The sequence below is a fragment of the Sminthopsis crassicaudata genome, chromosome 2 (genome assembly GCF_048593235.1).
Source record: "Sminthopsis crassicaudata isolate SCR6 chromosome 2, ASM4859323v1, whole genome shotgun sequence".
In the NCBI taxonomy this organism is placed as follows: Eukaryota; Metazoa; Chordata; class Mammalia; order Dasyuromorphia; family Dasyuridae; genus Sminthopsis; species Sminthopsis crassicaudata.
Genome location: NC_133618.1, coordinates 508,882,138 through 508,900,672, shown reverse-complemented (window position 1 = coordinate 508,900,672; position 18,535 = coordinate 508,882,138). Strand labels below are relative to the sequence as shown.

At 44.0% G+C, this 18,535-nt stretch overlaps 1 protein-coding gene across 3 annotated transcripts in view; it reads left to right on the top strand.

The window, feature by feature from the left end:
• GPSM1 (G protein signaling modulator 1) overlaps positions 1-18,535 on the top strand; it is a 131,978-nt gene that overhangs the window by 92,273 nt on the left and 21,170 nt on the right. The gene's annotated exons all lie outside the window — the stretch shown is intronic.

Below are 18,535 nucleotides of genomic sequence, written 5' to 3'. Positions count from 1 at the left end.
CTTTAGTGTCTTTGTCAAGAAAACCTCAAATGGGCTCAAGAAGAGTCAGAGAGAGCAATAGGGGTTGAGACTCCACAAAGGCATTGGAGCTCTGGGAGCTCCTCAGACCTTTTCCTTTCCTTAGGAGCAGGGCAGTGCTCAGATTATACACATGGGAGTCTCAGCTGAGTTCCCTGTGACCTTGGTCAGGAGCGATGGGGCTAGGAGAGGGCTGTCCGGAGGGCTGGGGGCCCAGCTTCCTGTTTGCTGCTGCTTTCTCCTATGGCTTTCCCAGTCTCACCCTCCACCCCCTTGGACAGAGCCCAGTTTATTTAGATCAGTCTTTGTTCTGATGTTTCCTCACCCACGTGATTCTTGTCTTAATTGTCCTAAGCTCCCTATGTATCTATTAGACATTCAGAAAAAGGCACTCACCAAAAATAGACTGAGTGCCCTCCCCAGGTCTCAGCAGGTGGCATGAAGCCCAATATAAAACGGATCAGTCTTTTTGGATAAGAACCTATCCACCCACTTATAGACAAGGTTGTTTGTTAGTCAGTGAAAGACCATCTTGGGAGAAGAGAGTGGGTTTGAGGAGAAAGTAATGTCTGAATAGCTCCAGGTTTTCTTCAAACTTATGAAGTGAACTTGGAAATGTCATCCCTTGTGAGTACTCCCTCAATGTAACTCTCTGGGAAAAGGGTACAGCAGGGACAAGGAGTCGCCAGGTGTCTTTGGGTTAGGGTACTCTGAGAGCTTCTGAAGATAATGGGCACCTGTCGCTGCCTCTGGCTCATGGAATGGTTGAGGGTGACCTCCCGAGGCAAAGGGAACTCGGGGTCTAAGGAGAGATTCTGAAGAGATGGGCAGGGGTGTCAGAGTAAGTAAGAGGGTGACCCCCAAAGGAACTAGAGGAAAAAAGACCAAATCCAGGCAACCAAAACAAATTACCCAGTTGGAAGCTTCAGCTCCTTTCGCTGTGACTCATCTTAGCTCCGGTGTCAGGATGGGAAAGGTGGTGAGGTGAGGGGAATGTAGAACTGGCAGCTTGTCAGATGGGGGCTCCAAACAGGCTCGCAGATATTTCTAGGCAAGCTTTTCCCATCGGCACTGGCACTGGCACCTGCTGAGTTGGCAGCCCCCATCACTCCCTCTCAGCCTCCTCCATCTTCTCCCCTGAGTTCCTGCTGCCTTAGAACTGGGGGAGGACCCTGTGATAGCACCACCTAGTCTAGCCAGAAGGGAGCTGCCAGCTGCTACCCAGGGCTTTCCTGAGCCCCCAGAGAGGAACAAGCTGGAGAGGTTTTTGAGGAGATCCCAAGACTCCCCCTGGGGAAAGAAGGCTGTCTCCAATCCCCATGACTCAAGGCACACTATGAAGGTAGGAGGCAGCTGGCAAAGGTGCCTGGGCTCAGTGCCGTGTGTATTGTCCTGCTCTGAGATGAAAGTATGTTGTTGGTAGTGCTTGTTCTTGGTGGGAAACTTTGGTGGTGTGCTTGGGGTCAGAAATCAGGGTCAGTTATTGCTTCTGCTCTTTGTTTCCTGCCTGTCTTTGAACAAATCGTTCCACCTCTGTGGGCCTCAATTTCCTAATTTTACATTAGGATGTTGGTCTAGGTCAGAGGCTCTTAACTATTTTTATGAAATGGAGGTTTTTGGCAGTTCAGTGGAGCTGGTGAATCCCTTATCAGAATAACGCTTTAAGATGCATCCAACAGAATATTTAAGATTACAATGGAAATTGGTTATGCTGATATAGAGATGTGATTTTTATTCTATGCAAGATCAGAAATCAGCCTGGGCACCCCAAGCTAAAATTTCTGAACTAAGTGATCTTAAAAGAAAAAAGGAACAAATGGAATTTCAGGTCTCCTCAGATAAATTCCTTGCACTATTCTAATGCATTCATTCAGTCTGTTGTTCTGAAATTGTTTAGGGTAGGGAAGGGAGAGGGGGAATTTTTCGGGCTTCTCTAGAGGAAGCAAAGACTAGTTGTGGCAGATGTGGCCATGCCATAGTCTCCCGTTTGGAGTGACAAAAAGGGAAGCAGCTCAGGGCTGCAGGCTCTGGAGTCTACTTTTGCTCAGGAAATCCTTATTATATGCTACAATGTTCTACTCTATTGGGACACTACATAGGATTCATGGTTCAGAGATGGGATTGGACTTTGGTATCCTTTCGGCCTGTAAGACCATATGGATGAGAAGGAAGTCAGACAATTGATTATAATTCCCTAGGGATATTTTGAAGTGGGAGACCCATTCTCTGTTTGTGGCAATAAATCCATCAAAAAATTTTAATTAAGCACTTTTAGCAGCCAATGTGCCAAATGCTGGGAAAGACAAAAGTGAAATATCTTTGCCTTTAAGGGGAGTCCACTTTTTTCTTTTTTATAAGTGTTTTTTTCCCTAGTTACACATACATTTACATTAATTTTTTAATTAATTTGTTTATGAATCATGTTGGAAGCGAAAAATTGGAACAAAAGGGGAAAAACAAGAAAAATAAAAAAGTGAACATAGCATGAATTGATTTACATTCAGCAGGAGTCCACTTTTTAATAGAAGAGAAAGCATAAGCTTTCAATATATATAATAGACAATCACTAGCATTTATGTAATGCTTTAAAGTTTGCAAAGACAATTGCCCAGAGACATTACTTAGCTAATAAGTGTCTGAGCCAGGGTCTGAACTTAGGCTTCTAGTCTCCAAGTCCAGCACTCTAGCTATTGGCTATTTAGCTGCCGGTATAGAAGATATAGGGGAATTGAATACCGGGTAGTGTTGGAAAGGAGAGTATGAGCAGCTGAGGAAAGAATGGGATTTCAAGAGGCAGATATGAGAAAGAGAGTACATTTTGGGCATGAAAGGTCATCAGGGCACAAGTTGGAGAATCTTGGGTAAAGAACAAAAGGGAGGCATTTGCACTCATTGCCCACATTGCCATTCTCTCCCGGACCACTGTACACATGGGCACCGGTGCCCAGACATTCTGCCAGTCTGGGTTTGGTCTGCCCTGGCCCCTGGCATCAGGCCTCCCAGCCCAGGAGCATGGATACAGACCTTCGAGTGGCTGAAGCTGCCCTCAGCCTCGCTACCCTTATGACATGCTTCCCCCTCTGTAGAGAAAAACAGGATTATTAGAACAATAAGGGTCTTTTAGAGGGGCCCTAGAAGCTTCCCTTGCAAGGCTGCTTGGGTCAGAGGCTCCGGAGGCCCACCTGGAAAAGGAGTCTAAAAATACTTCTCTGGTTGGGAGGAAGGGGTGTTAAAGATTAATTATCATATTCCCAGCTCTCCGAAGAGAAGTGTGATCACGAAGGGGTACAGTGTGGTAGCTGTATTATTAGATCCAAACTGCTCCCTCCATCTTTTTCATTCCCTTCTCAAAAGCAACTGAGACTCCCAAGGGATCCTGCTCAGCCCAAATGCTTCGGATAAAGGGTCTCAACAACCAGAAAGTCTGGGTTTGGGATCCTAGATCAGGAGGAGAATGCTCCAGAAAAAAGAGGAGTGTGTGGGATGGGGGGAGCAAGGGAAGTGGAGTTTGTGTGTGGGGAGGATGGGGAGCTCGTCCACCTTTTAAGGAGATTTCCCACAGAGACGGGCCAGAGGGAAAGCGCTCCAGGGGTACCCTCAGTCATGCTCGTAAGGAGCTTGTTTGTGTGTATCTCTGGGCAGATGGAGGGATGGTGAGCGATCATTCTGGGAGCACTTGTCTCCCCAGGTAACCCTACAGGTGTACAAGAAGTAGCGCTCTCCTCTCTGCAAAGGCTGCCCAGGCACTGAGCAAAGGGGTCTTTAACCAAGGAGGCTCTGCTGGTATTCAGTTTTCCAGCTGGGGAAATGCCCCCAGGAGAGGACCTGTATAAGGGTGCCAGAGCTACTGAATCCTGTAAAATGACATTTTAAGAAGTATTAGACTGATGAAAGAAACGGAAGTGCAGAGAGTCATTGGGAGTGGGGGAACAAGCACATGTAGCCTTTGATCTCCAGGCTTTCTTGCACTGTGTAGCTGCTTTTCCAGAGCTGAGTGTGCTGTTCCAAAGGGAACAAACACACAGCTCTGTGGTATTCTGGAGCACCAAGAATTTCCCCTTAACGCGGCCTGAGGTGCTCCCCCAGACCCAAGGACAGCCACCTGTGGGTGACAGGCTCCCTTTATGAGACTGGGTCCATGAGAGCGCTCCCCCCCCCCAAAAAAAAACAACACCCCTTGGCAAAGTCTAGCCATGATGTATCTCATGTCGTGTTTTAGATTTTGTAAGGCCATAGATTTAGAGCTAGAATGAAACCTAAAGGTTGTCTAGTCACTGCTCACCCTCTGAGTCTTAGAGAGGTTGTCCAGAGTCACACACGTGTAACAAGTAGCAGGCTGGGCTTTGAAACCAGGCTCACTCACCAGGCTCACTCTAAATCTGAGTGATCTTCACAGATTCTTGTTATGTGATGTCCGACTCTTTATGACCTGGTTTGGGGTTTTCTTACTGGAGTGGTTTGCCATTTCCTGCTCCAGCTTATTTGACAGATGAGGAAACGGAGGCAGACAGAATTCGTGACTTGCTCAGTCACACAGCTAGTAAGAGTCAGAAGCCAGGAAGATGAGCCTTCCAGATTCCAAACCTAATGCTTTATCCACTGCCACAAGTGTAAAATCCTTACCTATGGAATATTCTACGTACAAGAAAGGAAAGGACCTTTAAAGATCAATGTAGCCCAACCCCTTCCTTTCATAGATGGAGAAACTGAGGAAATTTTGTATCGCCTGAGGTTCCCCACCCCCACTTAATGGTAAGCCTGGGATGAGAATTTTTTCTTTGTTTTTTTTTTTACTCCCAGGCTCTTTAATAACAAACTGGGTTGTATAATTAGGCCTTGCTGCACTGTGATTGCATCAGTCGATGTGTGTGAGTCTGTGGATAATTAGATATTTGGTAGGCATGGAGGTAGCAGAGAGAGGGAGATTGAAAATCAATTTGTGAAAAGCTAGAAGCTTTCTGATCATCTTATTAGACCATCTGAGATGATCTAAGCATAGAACCTTTTCCAGGAATCAGCAACAACTGACAATTTTCCTGGAAGTGTCATTATGAGTGTCATTAGTCCTTCTATGGGGATCAGGAAGAGGTCATCGAGATGGAATCAGAGAATGTAAAGATTGGAGTGAATCAACCCACCAGCATTTACTAGGTCTTACTGGTTTCCAGGCACTTAGGGTAAAACAGGTGTCAAGTACACAGGCCACGTGGCCCACAACACTCCTTTGTGCTGCCCAAACCAGATTAAAACATAATTGGAAAATAACTAAATTAAATAAAAACATATAAATATTAATGTAGAGTTTTCTAAGTTGGTCTGAACTCTCAGGGATCCTAATGCAGAATTTCAGTGGTCCCTGTTTTCATTTGAGTCTGAACATGGCTCTTATTCTTGAGTTTGGAAGAGAATAAGGGATTCTAAAACAAAGGTAAGGAGGGAAAGCATTCCACACATGGAGAACAGGTAATGCAATGGCACAGGGAAGGAAGTGGAATATCATTTGTAAGAAACGGCAAGAAAGCAAACCTAATTGGACCAAAAAGTGGGCAAGAGGGTGCAACGTATAATAAGGCCAGAAAAATGGATCATGAAGGTTTCTAAATGCTGAACAGAGGAATTTATATTTGATTCTAGAGGAAATAGGAAGCAGCTCTAGTTTACTGTTAGCATGAACAGACTGGTGCTTCAGGAAAATCACTTTGGCTGCTCTCTAAAGAAGGCTTTGGAAAGGGGCGAATCCTCCTACCAGGAAACCAGTTTGAAGGTTCTTGCAGTACCTCAGGACAGAGGTGAGAAGGCACTGAACTAGCATGAAAGGAGAGAAGCAGATAAAGAAATTTGTGGAGGCAGACATGACAAGATGTGGCAACTGATTGTTTTATGTGGGGTAAGGGAGAGGGAGAAAGCAGGGAGGATGCTGAGTTTTTAAATCTGAATAACTATGAGGATGATAGGCCCTTTGACAGAAATAGGGAAGTGTGGAAGAGGGTGGGTGAACCTTGTCAAAAATAAAGAACTCTTCTCACAATAGAATATGAAGTCGAGTTTTCTATTCTGAAGGAGCCAGCCAGATCTCCTAGACCATTGGCTAAGCTGCCCTTCCACTTCCTTAGGTGCCTGTTGGGGACAAGGCTCCAAAGCAAGTGACATTTCAAAGAGAAGGATTTGTAATCAGCTTGTTTCTAGATAAGAACTTCCTTATATCCCAGACCCTACCAACCAAACCTTAGGAGCTCAAAGGTGTTGAAGAGCAGATTCCTTCTGGGCGATGGTCAGCCTGGGAGCTCATTTCCTTGGGGGAACAGGACAGAAATGGAAGAAGGAAGCAGAGGAATAGGATCGTACTTCGAGGTACCAGTTAAATATAAGGGCTAATCTTCCTATCACTTGCAGATTGAGATTATCTCTAGTTGTTTGATAGTGGCAGAAAATGTATCAGGACAGTAGACCTGTGCTCATCTGTAAAATCAGGGCAGGGGGTGCTGTTGAGCTAGATGGTTTCTATGGTCCCTTTCAGAGCTAATATTTTTATTTCAGGAGTTAGGGCTTGAGCCAGTCTTGAAAAATGAGTTGAATTTTATTAGGTAGAGACAAGGATGGGAGAAGATAATTCTGATGACAGGTGACATGAATAAAGGCTAAAGTGCAACAGTCACACAGAGAAATATAGTCACATCTCCTCCCACCCCACTTCTACTTCAGACTCCTCACTGTGGTGATACTCCCATTTGTCTCATTGTTTCATAGGCTCTTGGACTTAGAGGGGAAAGGGACCTTAGCGGCCACTGAATCAATCCAATTTGTTTCCCTTCACCATTTTGTGGAAGAGGAAATTGAGGTCAGGGGGATTTTAAGTGATTTACACAGGATCAAACAGTTCAATACGCATCTATTGCAGGATTTATACTCAATTGTTCTGAACTTTGGTGCTCTCTCCACCACATCCTCTCGATTCCTTTTCTGTTCTGGCACATCGAGTGACAGTGACCTATAGGGTCAGCCTGAGGAAACAGAAATCCTGGTGGAACCCTACATAGCAAAGTTATAATTAACACCTAACATTACTGCTGGGAAAGGGAACAGGAGACTTGCCTTTTAATGATTCACACACAAACCCAAGTTAGCATTCCCATAGGAGAACTATTTTGAAAGTCTTTTCCCAAAACACATACAAATTAGTAGAGTTTTTCATAACACTCACATGAACAGCTTTCTCCTTCCCAGCCCAGGTGCCTGTCCCTGCACCTAAAAATGTATTTAAACTTAGTCAAATTCTTTTTTTTTTATTTAATTTAATTTTTTAATTAAATATAAACAAAAACATAAATGTTTTTATTTTTCTCTAAATGTTTGCTTTGCTTCTTCCTTTACTGTCTCATGGACTTCACAGCTTTGTATCAAAATGAAAGGAGACATGATATTTGCTTGTTAAATATTTCAGAATTGTCTCATCCATTTTCATACTTCTAAATCTATATACTATGTCAAAAACTGTTCTAAAACCAAGAACATTGAAGTAGCTTTGGAAACAAAAAAATTAACATTTTTTAAAATTTTGAGTTTCAGATTTTCTCATCCCTCCTCTTCCCCCTCCTTGAAGAGACAAGAAATCTGATGCAGATTATACATGTGTGGTAATGCAAAATATTCCTATATTAGCTATGTCACAGAAGAAAACAGATAAAAAATCTCCAAGAATAATAAAGAAAAAATTATGTTTCAATCTGCATTCATATGCCATCGTTTCTTTCTTTGGGATATGGATAGCATTTTTCATTCTAAATCCTTCAGAATCATCTTGGATCACTGTTTTCTTAGCTAAATCATTCATAATTGGTCATCATACAATATTGCAATGTTCTCTTGGTCTGCTTAATTTTCTTTGCATCAGTTCATATAAGTCTTCCCAGGTTTTTCTAAAGGCAACCTGCTCACCATTCCTTATAGCACAGTAGTGTGCCATCACAATCATATACCACAACGGTTTCAGCCATTCCTCAAGTGATGGGCCTCCCTTCAATTTCCAATTCTTTGCCACCACAAAAAGAGCTGCTATATTCTTATTTACAATTCTCTAGTCAATAATGATTTAAAACATTTTTTCATGTGATTATAGATTCCTCTTGATTTCTTTTTCTAAACCCCCCTGTTCTTATCCTTTGACCATTTATGAGCTGGGGAATGGCTGTTATTTTTATAAATTTGACTCAGTTCCCTACATAATTGACAAATTAGGCCTTTAGCAGAGAAACTTGCTATAAAAATTTTTTTTCAGTTTCCTATTTCCCATCTAATCTTGATGCCATTGGTTTTATTTGTGCAAAACTCTTTTTAATTTAATGTAATCAGAATTATCTATTTTTCATCCCATAATGATCTTTATCCCTTTTTTTGTCATAAATTCTTTTCTGACCTATAAATCTGACAGGTAAGATATGCTATGTTTCTCAAGTTTGCTTATAGTATTGCCCTTATGTCTAAATTATCCATTTTGACTTTATCTTGGTGTGAGGTATGGGTCTATACCTAATTTCTGCTAAACCTCTTTCCAGTTTTCCTAGCAATTTTTAAACTTAGGCTCAAGGAACTTAGTGATGCTAGATTTCAACAGAGCCTCTGGGACAAGTATTCTCTCCCCCTTGAAAGTGTGGCTGTTTCCCCCTTGTCCACATGACTCTGTGGTGGGAGAGCAAGGAAGGCATATCACCACTTCATGTGAAAATCTACACAAACCTAAGCAGAGCCATATATGCCCACAAGGAATTAAATACAAGGTTTGCTGCAGATAAGCCCCAGGCTTCAGATAAGTGGAGAACTGTTTCTCTTCCTGCACCACTGCCTCACCAACAAATTCTTGGTCCTGGGTTCAGGACCCTGTGGCAAGAGTGGCTGAGGAAATAGGCACATATCATGGTCTTTCCTCTCATTGAACCTGACCATCTAGCTGGGGATTGAGGACTGATCTCCTCAAAAAGTTAAATGCTGTATATTTTTATATGACATTAGGAGTAAAAAAAAAAAAAATAAGTGATTGAAACTATACTCCTTAGGAACCCACCCAGTCAGTCAATTAAGAAGCATTTATTAAGTGCCTTTTACATGGCCAATCCTGGGGATATACCAAAAAGGTATTTGGGGGGAAAAAAAGTATTCCCTGTCATCAAGAGGCTTCCATTCTAATAGGGAAGACAGCACATATGTAACTAAATATATACAACTATACAACATATTACAGAGTGGGAAGCAGGTGATCCTAAAGGAGAAGGCAGCTGGAAATACTGGGAAACTTTTGTGAAAGATGGCATTTTAGAAATTTATTTTTTTAATCAAATTGCACCTTTCCCCTTCCCCAGCTAGGGAACTATTGCTTGTACCAAAGAATTAAAAAAAAAAAAAAAAAAAAGAGAGAGGAAAAAAAAAACAGTTCAGCAAAACCAACTGACACATCATCCATCTGACAAGACTAGGCAGTGCTCTACACCCACCTCTGCAAAGGAGGAAGGGAGGTACAGCTGAGCCTTGAAAGCCTAGGATCCCAGAAGGAGGAGGAGGAGAATGAGGAGAAAGAGGAGGAGGAGGACGACGACGAAGAAGGGGAGGAGGAGGACGAAGGAGGGGAGGAGGAGGTCAGGAGGGAAAAGATGTCAGACTTGGGGGATTGCCAATGCAAATACACAAAGTTGGGAGATCAGCCATCCATCATAAGTGAGGGACAACAAGTAGCCCAGTAAGGCTGGATAATAGAGTCCACCATAGGGACTAATTCATTAAGAATAATGGAAAGATTGGAAGGGACACCTTGTGAAAAGATTTAAATGCCTAACAAAGGAGTATAATTTGATCCTGGAGGTACCCGAGTAGGTAGTTAGGTCTGTCCGTTAGGGAGATTTCTTGGCAGCTGGAGGACAGATTGCAATGGGGGGAGAGCTAAGGTGAGGAACCCAATTAAAGGCTAATGTAATAATCCTGGTGAGAGGAGAAGAGGGCCCAAGCTGAAGGTGGCTATGTAAGAGGGGGACAGATGGGACCGATGTTGTTGAGGTAGAAATGTCAAAACCTGGCATCTGATTAGATAAATGAGATGGCTGAGATAGGGAGGGGAACCAAGGGTTAGGCGTGTCCTGGAAATCCTGGGATGAGAGGAGATACTGGAGAAGGTTATCAACAGTTACTAGAGTGATCAAGAGGGATGAGCACTAAGGAAAAAATCATTTCTATGCTTTAATTCAGGGATTTGTGGTGGCTTTGGAGAGTAATTTCCATTAATGAGATTGGAAGCCCAACTGCATTTAGGAGGGTGTGAAAGGAGAGAAGTAGAAGTGCTTAGTGTCAATGATCTTTCCAGTTTAGCTGAGGAGAGACAGGATGCTAGCCATTGGCAATAATAACATTTTAAAAAGGTTTTTTAAGAATGGAGGAGACTAAAGTCTGTAGGCAGCAGGGAAGGAGTCAGTGGATAGAAAGAGACTGAAGATTTAAGAAAGAAGGAAAATAATAGGAACAATTCACTGGAGAAGTTAAGAAAAAAATGGGATTAAGAGTGCATGTATGTGTGACCCTGGACAAGTCACTTAACCCCAATTGCCTCTGTTAAAAAAAAAAAAAAAAAGTGCTTGCAATCAGGAAGATCTGAGTTTAAATCCAGCCTCAGCTACTTGCAAACTGTATGATCCTGGGCAGATCACTTAACCCATATTTGCTTTAATTCTTTATCTATAAAATGGGGGCATACTGTAGAAGGAAATGGCAAAACAATCCAGTATCTTTCTCAAGAAAACCTCACGGACAAAAGTCCATGAGACCAAGTAGAGTCAGACATTACTAAACAACTGCAATATAGAAAGGAGGAACCTTAGGAAGAAGACTCAACTTTTCATCAATTCAGTCAATTTAATTAAGGGCCTACTATGTGCTGGGCACTGTGATAAATGCTAGGTAATACAAAAAAAGGCATTCCTTAACCTCAAGAAGTTTATAATCTATGAAAGGGACAACATTCAAACAAATTTATATGTAAACTATGTGCAAGATAAATAGGAACTATTTAAGAGAAAAAGAACTGGAATTAAGAGGGATTAGGAAAGACTTCTTGTAGAAGGTAGGATTTGAGTTAGTACTTAAAGGAAGCCAGGAAGGTCAGAAGTCAAGTGAATGAGGGAATGCATTTCAAGAAGGGGGATAGACTGAGAAAATGCCCAGAGCCAAGTGGAGAAAATAGTGGGATAAGGTATTAAGGTCTGTGACAGAAGAAGAGGAATAGAAGGAAGTCTCAGCAAATGGCCTCATTTTTTATTTTTATTTTTTGAGGGAGGCATGAAATAAATTAAATCTTCAGCAAAAGAGTTAAGGACAGGGGAGGGTGCCACAGGAAACTTAGGCAGAGAAGAGGGGCTTTGGAGTGTGAAATAGAGAAGAATTTAGGGAGGTTAATGAGAATTACCTTGTTCCAAAAAGGATTCAGATGACAGATATTTGTAGTGAATGTAGTTTTGTATGGTTGGTATTTTGTTTTGTAATTCCTCCAACTCCATTCAGCAGCATATAATAAAATCAGAGGAGGGGGAAGTAAGGGTTGGGTTTCACAAGGTATAATCATAAGGCCTTGGGAAGTCCATTTCACAGCAGGCACAAGCAGGAAGAGGTGTACACTACAGAGACTAGGAATTCAAGCTAGAGATATCCCCAGCCCACCCTGGAAACATCATCGTGGCCCTACTTAGTTTATAGATTTAGAACTAGAAAGGACATTAGAAATCATCTGGGTCGACCACAGATAAGGAAACAGAGGTCTAGGGAATCCAGGATTGAGCAGGCACTTAAACAGCTGAGGTGAGCTTTGAAAGGGGACCCTCTGGCCCTAACTCCCATGCTTGTTCCCTTCTGTACACACTGCCTCTGGCTAGCAACACTTTATTTGCCTTCTGGGCCTTCAGAGCAATTCATTCCACATTGGTCTGAGCCACAGGTGGGAGAAGGCTGGAGAAGATGCCTATGTGTTAAAGGGAGACAGGCAGTATTTCAAAACTGAGAAAAACCTTTCTTGCTCAGTACACCGCCAAACATTTGTTAGTCCTATCATTTACACTTGCCTAGAAATATTTAGAACTCAACAAACAAAAACTCCTTCTGTTTTAGAGACACAATTCTTGTATCAACCACACCAAGCCTCTACCACTCCAAATGTTAGAGCTCACTCATGACATTTCTTCCTGTTCCTCTCCTTGGCTTGTGATATGTTTCTCTGTGTGCCGTATGGAGTCTCCCAGCTGCATTGGAAGAAGACTCCAGAGGGCAAAGATATTCTGGTTTTGCCCCTCTGTGAATTGACCTGGAAGACTTTCACCACATTCTTCCATGTAGGAACAGCCAGAGCTGAGCAAACTTTTCCCTCTTGCTGTGACTAACTTCTGGGATAAGAGCTACTGGCCCAGAGACTAGATCTGTGCTATCCTGGAGCCAGTTCGTAGGGACTTGGAACCAATTATTAAATATTCAGTGTATGCATTTACATAAATAAATGCTATAATCAGGTATTGATTTATTCTTTTGATGACAATTTACATTTAAAAGAATGATCAAAAAAATGGAAAGTTTAGCTGTGTATATTTTTGTACTTGGAAGGACAGTTGTTAAACATTTATTAGCACAACCAAGAACTAGACAATACTTATAGGCAGGTGGTCTATGGTGGAAAAAAACACTAGATTTGTAATCAGAGGACTGGCTTTGGATCTTTGTTCTGCCATTGTAACCCATCTCATCCATGTCCCCTCATCTCCAAAATTGGAGGGATTGTGCTAGATGATCTAAATCTGGGATAAGGCTTGACTCTTACATGGCAGACATAACAAGGGCCTCCTGAGTGCAGTTTTGTCTTAGGTTGAGAAGTACCCCTTGCAGAAGATACCAGAAGCAAAAACATTCCTGTTCTACAGGTTTCTATCCTTGAAGGAGCCTGTTAGCTTCATACAGAAACTCTACTCTGTGCCTACAGACTGAACCCTAACCCCAGCAACACACAAAGCCCTGTCAGCCTCTGAGCCCTAAGCTTGGCTAATGTTGTTAGATTAAAGTGAGTGCTCTGATACCACCAGAGAAGGCCAGAGAGGTGCCTTTCAATGATGGGTCAGGAGTCTCACCCTCACACAAGAAAGCTTGTCCATTCCAAGGTTCTCTCCAAAGGTAAAGGAAGATATTAGGGTCCCAGGTAGTACCCCTAAACAGCATCTGTTTTGGTTTTCAAGAAGCAGGAAAGAGGGTTTGGAGAGAATAGGAAAGATCACCTTGCTTTACAGATTGGACCTCTTCCCTCCCACTCTCCCCCCAGCTAATCCCATTCCAGGTGTCCTTCCTTGCAAGGCTTACCTCCTATCCCTAGGGGGCTTGGGCTGATGAGCAGCAGCTGGACAGCAGGAAGGAAGAGGCCCCTCCACCCACCCCAGAGACTGCGCAGATTTGCAGACACACATCGTCTATCACCCAGCCCTGGTGAGCCTGTCACTGGGATAGGCCAGGAATTACATGGGCCTGCTTGCAGATTCCAGGTTCAACCTAGGGCAGGAAAGAGGAAAGGCCAGAAAGTGTGTGTGTGTGTGTGTGTGTGTGTAAAAGTTACTCCAAGAATATATCCCTCCAAAAAATACAGTTTGCTGGAGTAGCTCAAAAAACTTTTCCTGGAGTGGTAGGAGATATTCCATGGCTATAGCGGGTCTCTGAGATTTCCCCAAAGGGGATTTTTTGGCTTGCTGAAGAGAAAAGGGTAAAGATCTCCTCAGCAGAAGGTTGGAACCATGCAAAGGATGTTATTAGCAATATGGCAACAAGGCAATCAAGTGGCATAATGGGTAACATGGTAGACATAGTCTAGAAGACCAAAGTTCAAATCCTACCTTAAACACTAGCTGTGTGATCAAGGGCAAATCATTTAACCTCTCCCTGTCTTAGTTTTTTCATCTATAAAATGGGGGAGTGATAACAATGACACCTCCCTCACAAGGTGATTGTGGAGAAAAAATGAAAAAAAATGTTATAAACCTTAAATCACTATATGATGCCTAAGTATTTGCCTTGGAGTGGCTTTTGGAAGGCTATTACCAGATTTCAGATCTCTCATCTGCCTAAGTCCTGTGCAAAACTTTATTTTTTCATTTCCTTTTCTTTCCATGGGTCCCTTCCCAGCCATCTGATCCCACTTGTGGTGGTCACTGCAATGATATTCTTCGTCTTTGGGCAAATAGAAAACCTAAAATTCTGGCCTAAAGAAACAAACTATTCTCTATGCATGTATAATATATGGGACTTTTTTCAAAGGCCTTTCATGTTTGTTCTGTTATCTGATTTTTAGAAAACCTCTGTGAAGCTAGCATAGTGGAATTATTTTCCCCATTTTACAAATAGGAACACACATGGGTCACAAAATTAATACAAAAAGGTTACCTTTGTAACCTATTGAGCACTTAATGTTCTGGGCACTGGGGATACAAATATAAAAATACAATACTTGCTACTCTAAAGGAGTTTTTTGGCTTTCATTAGGAGTCAAATTCTCAGAACCTCTCTGGGTCTCATTTTCCTTATCTGTAAAATGAAGGGTGTTGCACCTGATAGCTTCTGAATTCTTTTCCAACTCTGGAGCCAAGGGTATACGCTGGTAAATGTTTAACAACCACCTCTCTGAGGGAGAAAAATGTACCCTGGACACACTTTTGAGTTTGCTGATTTCTCAGTAAAATTCACAAGTGGTTCTTGGTTCCAGTTTTAGGTGGCTCCTATATATGGCTGTTTTTGATTCTATGGTCAGAGAAATTCAATAGAAACTATTGTGAGAAAGGAGACGCAAGAGGAGGATGAGGGAAGGACTCTTAGAGGAAGAAGCTCCTGAGCTAAGCCTAGCTTTCTTGGAAGACAAGAATTCTAAAACAGAGATGAGGAGATACTTCCCTGGCACAGGGTGCAAGTGCGTAGTGTAAGAAGCACTGCTTGGGGCAGCTAGGGGGCGCAGTGGATAGAGCACCAGCCCTGAATTCAGGAGGACCCGAGTTCAAATTTGGTCTCAGACACTCAACACTTCCTAGCTGTGGGACCCTGGGCAAGTCACTTCACCCCAGCCTCAAAAAAAAAAAAAAAAAAAAGAAAGAAGCAGCACTGGTTGCCCAGTTGGCTTGGGATAGAGAGTATTTGCATGAGAGGAAATGTTACCTTAACAAGGAGAGGTGGGTAGGAGCCAGGTAATAGAGGGCCTGAGTGTCAGGATGAGAAGTTTGGGTTCTATGTGGATCTTTGGCCAAAATATCTACCCAGTGGAAAAATCAGGGTTAAAACTGGCTATCCTGATAGCACTTTTCTGGTTTTTTTCCCCATTCTGCCAACTCATTTCAGTGTTCACTATGTTCCCTGTTCCCATGGCATAATAACCACTGAATAGCAATCATTTCATGGAGGAGAGGGGGAGAGTAGGAGAGGGAGAAATAGCTCAGGTATGAATGAGAAGCACAGTCTCCTTGGAGTCTGAAGAACAAATCTCAAGACAACTTCCTTCACCCAAGCAGGAGATTAATTTATGGAATCTTTAATGAATATAAACAGTTCCAGATGAATTTATATAAATCCTTGGATCCATGGCAGTGAGGGGAGGAAGAATCATTAAAGTATTGCTTGGGTTGTTTGAGGATGTCCCTAATCTGATATGATGCCAGGAAATTACTCTGGATTCTATTTAGAGACAAAATCTGGACCAGGGGAAATAGAGGTGATCAATATGTCAATTCTCATAGCACTGAAACAGTTCCATTTTCAGAACAATAAAATAACTCATTGTTATATAGGGTTTAGAGTTCTTTCTTCACAACAAGCCTGTGATATATTGAGTACAGGTTTTATTATTCCCATTTTACAGATGATGAAACAGGTTCTGAGGGGAGGAGTGACTTGTATATGGTCACAAAGCTATTGAGTGTCTTAGAACAGGAGATTAAATCCAGGTCACCTCAATCTAAACCTGGCATATTACTCTCCACATAAATACCTGATTTATTTCCATCCTCTCCCATGCTACTCAACCTTCTTTTGGGTTATGGAATTATTAAACCCCACAGCTACTGCTCAGACCTGGTAACAACGGATACCAGCTCTTTCCTTAACCCTTCTTTAATAAGGGAATACTGTATTTGTAAATATTGAATTTGGCCACTCAGAATTGTAGGCGGGAGCCTGAGGTCCAGCAAGAACGATGAGCTTGGTTTGAAATCATAAGGTTCATTAGTAGTCCTCCTTTTAGCTCGGTGATCCTCAGTTTACCCATTTGTAAAAACAAGTGATTTAGTTAGATGATGTTCAAGTTACCGTACAATGTACAGGTTCCATAAAAGTGGATCAAACCTCCCCGCTCTCTGCAAGGTTGGGATAACCGAAGAGTTTAGCCTGTCTTCCTACCTCAGCTTTATTTTTTTTAAATAAAACTTTGCTAATATATTTTGGTTTCACATCACTAAAATTCTTCCTGCATATCCTCTCCCTTCCCAGAGCTATGCTTTATAACAAAGATTTTTTTTTATATAAAAAGACAAAAAGAGGGGGAAACCCCTATAAAATAGATCAATGCACAGGAAAAAATCTGACCACAAATTGGCGTCCACACCCGGAGCCCCGCTGCTCGCGCTCCCACAGAAGTGGGTGTCGCTTTCATCTCTCTTACTTGGCTCAGGTTCTTTTCACTGCCCCGAGTCTGGCCAAGAGTGCGTGCTCACAAGAACCCAGGACAGGCGGCGCGGCCCCGAGAAGGGGGTCCGTCCCGAATAGCCTTTACAGTTGGAGTGATGGTAGCTGGCTTTGGGTTACTAGCAAAAACACACCAGCCGGAGGCCTCGGGCTCTGACTTCGGCCGGGAAGGGCTGGGGTGAGCGTCGGCGAGGTTGGGGCGTCCTGTCTCCGGGGGCTGGCCCCGGCAGAATTTTCGGGGGGCCCCAAGCCTTTTGAATCGCTTCCTAAGAGCGCGCGTGGAGGAGGTGGGCGGGGAGCTGAGGAGTGGGAGGGACCCCGCAGCCCCAGCTCCCGGAGCCTGTAAAAAGCAGAGAGTACAATCCCTGGCTCCCGGAGAGGCGGCTGTCTCTCAGCCTCCGGCGGCGGCCGTGGCCGTGACACCTCCGGCTCCCGCGAGGAATCTTGGCACGGGGGTCGCCTTTCACATGGCCGAGGCGCTCGGGCCGCCGCGCGGAGTGGGCCGGCCAGCGGCGACGAGCGCTAACTAACCCGGCTCCGCCGAGCGCTGCCCCCGCCCGCAGCCCGGCCCCTCCGGGGCGAACCTCGGGGACCAGCCATTGGAGATTCTGAGTGAGTGTCCCGGGTCCCTGGGAAAGCGGGAGCGCCGACAGATGGAGTCGGGGGAGGGGGCAATTGTTCCTTTTGTTACAGAACTGGGGCCCTGGAACGCCCCCTCCCTAGGAAATTCCAAAACTCCTCTGCCCGCGGAAAACTTGTCGGACAGTTCCCGCTAAGCCGAACAATAATGACCTGGTCCTTCCCAGGGGGCCGGGGACGGTTGTGCTGTCTGGGGGGGGGGGCTTCGTTCTCCTCCCTGCCTTGTGTCCGGTTAGTCCTAGGGGCTGTGTGTGCGCCGAAGGTCAGGGCTAGTGAAAAGTGCCTCCCAGCCAGCCTCTCCCTTTTGTCCGGAAAGACGTTTGCATCTGAGTGCCCATTATCCGCTGTTTTAACCCTGGAGCTGGCGGGTGAAACCGGGAGTCTGGCTGTTGGAGGGGCAGGCCGGGAGAGGCCGGGACGGAATCCGAAGTCCGCAAAGTTTAAAGGGAGTTTGCGTTTTCCTCAGGTTCCCTCACCATCCGTACCAGCTGTTAGCGGGGAGGGGGGAGGAAGGAGAGACAGTCACCTAAAAGACGCCGCTTTAGTTAAAAGAGGAGGGGACGGTGGGCGATTCTATTCTGAGACGTGCTTGCAGCAAAGAGCTAGTGAAGAGGGTTACTAGGCAGTTTATTCTTGGGCCGGGTTGGGGAGCTTTGTGAAAGGGATGCTATTCCCCCAGGAAGGCGTGGGGGGAGGGGGAGGTTCCTACTGAACCAGAGAGATTAGATTATCTCGTTGTGGATGAATTTTTTGACCATTTAGATTTTGCCCTAAGGACCGTAGAGCTGGGGGGGAAGGGGGGAATCTCCAAACCTCCTAATTTACAGAGGAAGAAATTGAGTTCCTAAGGGTCAGAAGGCCTTGCCCAGATAACAGATGACTGGGTGGGGATGTGAATCCTGGGCCTCTTACTCCAAATGGGTGCTCGTTCCTCTGTACATGCAGATGACTTTCACAGTCACCCACCTGTAGGCAAAGGGGTTGGAATAATCGAGTTCTCAGAGTCCCTTCTGACTCTCAGATTCTCTGTTTTTCATGAGGAGGTTGCAGTCACCAGCGTGTCACTGATTGTTCCTCAAGGTATAGACACATTAAATCCTATGTGCTTCTCATGTAAAGGAGAGGAAGGGTTACCGATCAGAGGCTGGGGCTGGGAGCAGGG